A 6,000-nucleotide genomic window follows, 5' to 3' on the forward strand; every position below is an offset into this window, starting at 1 on the left:
GAACTTCAGAATCAAACTCCTCTGCCATCAGATTTCTAGTTCTGCATGACCCTACTCTAGAAAACACATATTCCCATGTTCCCCTATTTGGACCAACACGTGGGTGTTTACTTCCAAGAAGTGGTGTATAAGGATGCTTTCCTGGAGCTTTCACTGTAGCTCACCCCTTTTACATCTTACTCTTAGCCCCCAGTTCAAAGTGCAGGACTTCTTTTTGAACTATGGACTTCATGTCTTTGCTGCTGCTTGTTTTGAAATGGCCCAGCCACGGAGGCTCAAAATATACCTTCAGATCTAGTATCCAAATTCTCCATGATGCCTTCCAGTTTCTGTACTGAAAACCTCCAGAAAAGGAGAACGCACCAGAAATTACTAAACAGCAGTTCAAGTAGTGTTGGTTCTTCCAAACAGTCTTGCCATTTTTAATGTAATTTACCTATAACAGATTTCATCTATTCCTTCTTCCTCTTACAATTTATCTCAGCTGTTCTCAGCTGAACAGGTCATAGAGGAAGGATCTCCCCCTGAATACCTGCATATAGCCTAACCAGTTTCAGCTACACATCTTCTAGTGGATTTCATTGTGCCACTGAGTATTTTATGGTGCAGAGGAAAACTGGGACAACCTGGCTGTGTCCATACAACCCAAGTCTTTCAGCCTCCAGAAGAAGGTGACCTCATCCAAACCGCCTCTGGGGAAAGGTCCCTTGTTCGTGTGAACTTCCAAGCTGTGAGTGGAGCCTGTTTGGGACAGTGCTAGATGACCTGGGCCAAAAATTGTATCAGGGATTATTCTAATAACTGAACAAAACAGAAGGCAAATCCCAGGGGCCAAACACTGTTTGTTTAACTAGTGTAGATGTATCCTTTAAAACCTTCCCATCGTCACTAAGAACAGATGTGGATCATTGTTTTTTTTCTGGATTACTTGATTTTAGCTTACGGGTAATTCTCTTTTTCCCAGACAGAAAGAAAAATGTTCATTGCTTATAAAAACTCCGCTGAATTGGAGCACATCCATGTCTTTCCTTTGGGTTAAGCTTATAATTTCATTCCTATGACTCATAACCTTAGCTACCCAAATTTGTTGACTTTCAGCTAGATAGCCAAAGGTGGAACTTGGGACTGTAAACACGGATTCCTGTAGACTACAGCTATGCAGCTTAGGACCTTTCAGGGAAGCTCTCTTCAAACCCAACAGCCTTACCTGGTCCAAACTGATGCAGTCAGTACCTCCCAAGAGTATCGCTCCGTGTTCCAGCAGAGAAGAAGGGAACATCTAAGGTACTACATTTGGTCTTTTACCACTGCCTCCAAGCATACTTCATTAATTACTTGGACTGCAATGAAATAAAGAGTGGATATGAGATTCTCATCTACTTAGTCATTCGTTAACTTCTGATAAAACTGAGCTTTGTCTTCTTATCTCTCTTTGCCAAACAAAGAGGCCAAGGCCAGCAAATGAACCTCATCCTTCACACTCCTCACCTGATTCAATCAGTCACATATTGTAGTTGATCATTACGTATTCTGGGTAACTGCTTGTCCTCTATTCTGTGATGTAAAATGTTTGGTACGCTAACCATTATGTAATTGGAAGGAGGAGAAGAGGCAAAGCTTCACAAATGCCATACCTTTCTTATTGGTTTCATGGGTGTAAAGGTAGCAATAACTTAGCAATGTGTTGGGCTCACAATCAGCAGGAATAAATATTCTCTCTAGAATGAAAACAAATCTTTATCCTCAATATACAGCCATTATAACTCATTCTGCATGGACCGTTGTAATACGTAAGTTTTCCAGTGAACAAGCATCTCCATCCTATTTTTTATCATTATGATTTCTGAATCCTCAAAATATGAACATGGTCATCCTTCAGAAAGGTTTGACCCCAACCTGCTCAATTACACAATTCAGGTACAAGGCCTAACCCTTACTCATGGATGCTCTACATTTCCCGGGACCTGCCTCTCAAACAGATCCACTATCAGCTTTGCTCTTCTGGCTTACCCATCTGCTCACATCCACCAGGCCTCTCATTTGGAAGATGATGGCACTTTCTTTGAAACAAGCTTATACCTCTAGCCTACAGTCCTTAAAGCCACTGGAAGAATTACTAATTACTCACCAAATCTAAGGGGAAATGCAAGCTTTGCAAACTCTGAAAATCAAGTTTAGAAACTTCGCCATCAGTTTGAAAAATCTCAGTTTTAAGAATTGCCTTCATTGTGCAAATAGATCTGTATTCCTTTGGTAGTAGTGATAAAATTTGGATCTCATTTGTAACAGCATAATTCTGGAAGTGCCTTTAGTTAGTCCTTGCAACTATTTTCTCTGGTAGAGGGCATAACTTTAGATTTACACATATCTAACAGATTATGACCCACCTACTCCAATGCTTTGGAGCATTTTTGCTTGTTTCCCACCTACTCCAATGCTTTGGCACCACATGTATTTATAACATTATGCATACAGTAAGCAATCACGCTGTAAAATAGCAACACAACTCCAAAGAGTAAGTCATTGCCAATAGCAAAGAACTGTTTAGCTAAAAGAGTGGTTAATGTTCTGAAATACTGAGTGGTTAACAATACTTCAAGTGGCTGTTGAGAGAATGCTTGTATTTACTCAGAGGTCAATTATTCACTCATAAATTTCTCAGTTTAATTTCCTTGTAGTCTATTTCCTCTGCTACATATTCATAATCGTCTTCTCATAAGTTCTCCTCCTACAGCTACTAATTATTCTCTGTGTTCACCACATACACTTTTGTGCCATATACACGGTGAATATTAATTTCTGTAGAGCAGAGATTTTTTTTTTAATTAAAGTAATGTTCTTTAGAAATAAGTGCAATAACCATCAACTGAATTTAACAAATAAGGAAAAGTCATTAAAAAAGAATGCCAATAAAGATGCTGAGCTGAAATTCAAATGACAGCAACCAGGCCTCTGTTGTTCCAAGAGGTTGATTTAACCAATATAAAGTCCACTGGTTTTCAGTAAGGGAACCATTCACACACATTACCTGTTATTTCTCTGGAAGATGCAGTTACCAGCTCCGTACTGGGAGCAATCAAACAGCATCTCTGCATCATCTAGAAAAAGGTGTGCAAAAGGTGGGTTTCATACAACGTATTTCTGAGAAATCAGCAGAGAAGACATCTCAGATGCTGTGTGGTGTCTTCACTCCTCCATGTGAATAAGATCAGGTACAGTGAACTGAAGCATTTGAAATACATTACTGAAAATAGAGGCTAATATTCTCTGTGGACTCAAAACTATTTGCGTCTACAGGAGACAATCAGGAGTTGCTTATTTTCTATTAGGATCTTCCAAAAAAAAAAAAAAAATGAAAAAGATACACAAGCCTTTTAAGTTCTGCATGGGAGGTTTTTTTTGCATCAGCACATCCCTACTCTGTTTAGTAAAAGTAGGTGAGAGGGAAGGACACGGTCACCAGGATATTAGGATTAGATTAAGAAAAGTAGCCTGGTGGGTCTGACAAAGTCAGTACTTTGGGGCTTGGCTTCAAAGGACAGGGTTAAGAAACTTGCAGCTCTGGAACTGGGTATCCATGTGTTGACTTCAGAGAGTTACAAGGTGCTTAGGACTGAGCAGTTACACGGGGTCGTTATATGCTGGAGTTAACAATAAAAAACATACTTTAATGTGCATCTTGACAACAGTGTTTTAAATACCTATTTGGCCCTAAGCGGGGGAAAAAAAAATAGTAACTTCTGCTGTAGAAAAGTCTCTTGTTCCAGGCGTTGGATTGCGTCCTAGAGCTATCGCATAGATCTGATTTCCAGAACTGCAGCTAGACGCACAAAACTCCCATTAAAGTAATTGATTGCTCCGTGAGCTTAATGCTTCAATATCCCAGTTTCTATACATTACAATACAATACACTATATCATAATTTATAACAAATACCACTGAAGTCCATTGGCACCGGCTAAGTAAAGACCAAACAGAGGATAGATATGAGTCCAGAAAGAGGCACAGGGGATATGGTAGAAGGCAGTAGCCAGCTGTGCAGAGTTTAACCTGTCTGTGATATTTCTGTGCGGGCTGCAAGCAGAAAATCCCATCCTATTATCTCCAGAGAGGGAAGAAGGAGCGTGAAGAGAGAAGGGTGAATTATTAAAGGATAGGCCAAGTATGACTGAGAGCTTATTAAAAAGGGAGGAGGATGGGTAAGCGCAGAAACAGCTTGCTAGGCTGGTTCTATTAAAATCTAAGGCCAGATCCTCTGTAAATTAGCATAGCTCCATTGACTTGGGTTGACTGGTTGACTTTTCTGGCTTTATGGCAGTTTACCAGCTGACATTTTAGCCCATTAACTTGAAGCATTGCATGTTTTCCTGCGAGCTTCATCTTTGTTTGTTCTGCCCCGCACTCTTTTTTCTGCCAGAACTGACAAAATTCTTCAGCTGAAACATCTGAGGAACGACATCTCATCAAAGATGGACGTTTCCATGGAAATATCTGTTTCAGATGAATCTTTTTGGGTCTTTCACAGATAAAATATAAATAAGTGCTTGGACAAGTTTTCAATAAATCAAAATAGAAACTTTGCTGGAGAAGCTGAAATGTTGTTTGGGTTGCATTTTTCCTCTCCTTTCTCTAATAAACATACAATGCCTGAAGAAAAGAAATGACCAAAATGAAAATCTGCTGAAAACTTGCAAGAGGAGACAAGACCATACATCAGCTTGTTCTCTCACAGATGCCCATATTTCTAGGCCTAGGGGCAGGATGAGATGATGAAGAGCTGGTGGCAGCGAATGCAAGGCAGAGGAGGGAGAGAAAGTGAGAGGTAAGCAACCTGGCTTCCCTCTAGATGAGGGCCTTTCTTCTCTCTCTCTCTTTTCCCTGCTCCTCCCTTCCCACTCATTGCAGCTAGTGCCTCAAACTGTAATCAGCTGGGGAAAAAAAAAAAAAGAAAAAAAAAGGAAAAAAGAAAAAAAACAGCAAGCTGTGCCTCCCCTGCACCAGCCGTTGCCGATCGAGAAATCCTCTGACATGAATCTAGAGGGTTTTTTCTTCCTCATCTTGAGCACTGATTTAATCATACAAATAGACTGACATTTAATCATAAGGGGAAGCACATTCCAGGGGAGAAACTACTGTGACCGCTTCTCAAAGCATGATCCCAAGGAAAGACTGGCTAAGGAAGATGATGCACTGAAAATGATCTTACAAGTGAATACATAAAATAAAATGCAAAGTTCTGTTTAAATGCATCATGGAGTCTGACCACAATGGAAGTTGGGGACCTACACCCCTGAGAGTCCCATTGGTAATCTCAGCCAAGGATTATTAGAGCAGGAATACACTGAGGACTGTGGAAACATCTTCTCACCCCCACGTTACCCTAAGTAATCCCATGCCGCAAAACAGTTGGGGAACCACTCTTGGAGAAATACCTAATACGTGCAGTGCCAAGGCTGGGCTTTATGATACAAAGATAGCACTGGATACAGAAGGCTCAGTTCTCAGAAGAATTTCCAGGGCTTTACCTTAACACCTCTACCCAGAAAGCTCTCTGCAAATGAAATGTGCCAACTGAATCAATCTCTGCTTCTGGAAATGCAGTACCAGCTTCCTTGGCACAAGTCAGAATAGCAAAAATGTAAGAAGCCTCCCACGACTGGGGAAGAGAGCTAGAGCTACCAGCTGCTCTGAACATTTGTAGAGGAACACTTGGGGACTGGGCTGCAAATACATGAATATATTCCACTTTCCAGGAGCCTGAAGTATGTTTGGCAATATACAGGAGAGAACTGCTGATGGTGTGAAACCTCAGTGGGGAGGTGGACTAGAACAGTGCATAATCCTACACATGGATGAATACGGTCATATTTTATTGCTGTGTAGAAGATCCCATAAAGAATGTGTCACTTTGAGTTACTTTTCCCACATAAAGAATAAAAGATACGTTTAAATCAGTGCTTAGCTCGAGGCAGGACTTAGCTGCTGACCAGAGTGGATATC

The sequence above is a fragment of the Aythya fuligula genome, chromosome 2, assembly GCF_009819795.1.
Source record: "Aythya fuligula isolate bAytFul2 chromosome 2, bAytFul2.pri, whole genome shotgun sequence".
NCBI classification, from domain to species: domain Eukaryota; kingdom Metazoa; phylum Chordata; class Aves; order Anseriformes; family Anatidae; genus Aythya; species Aythya fuligula.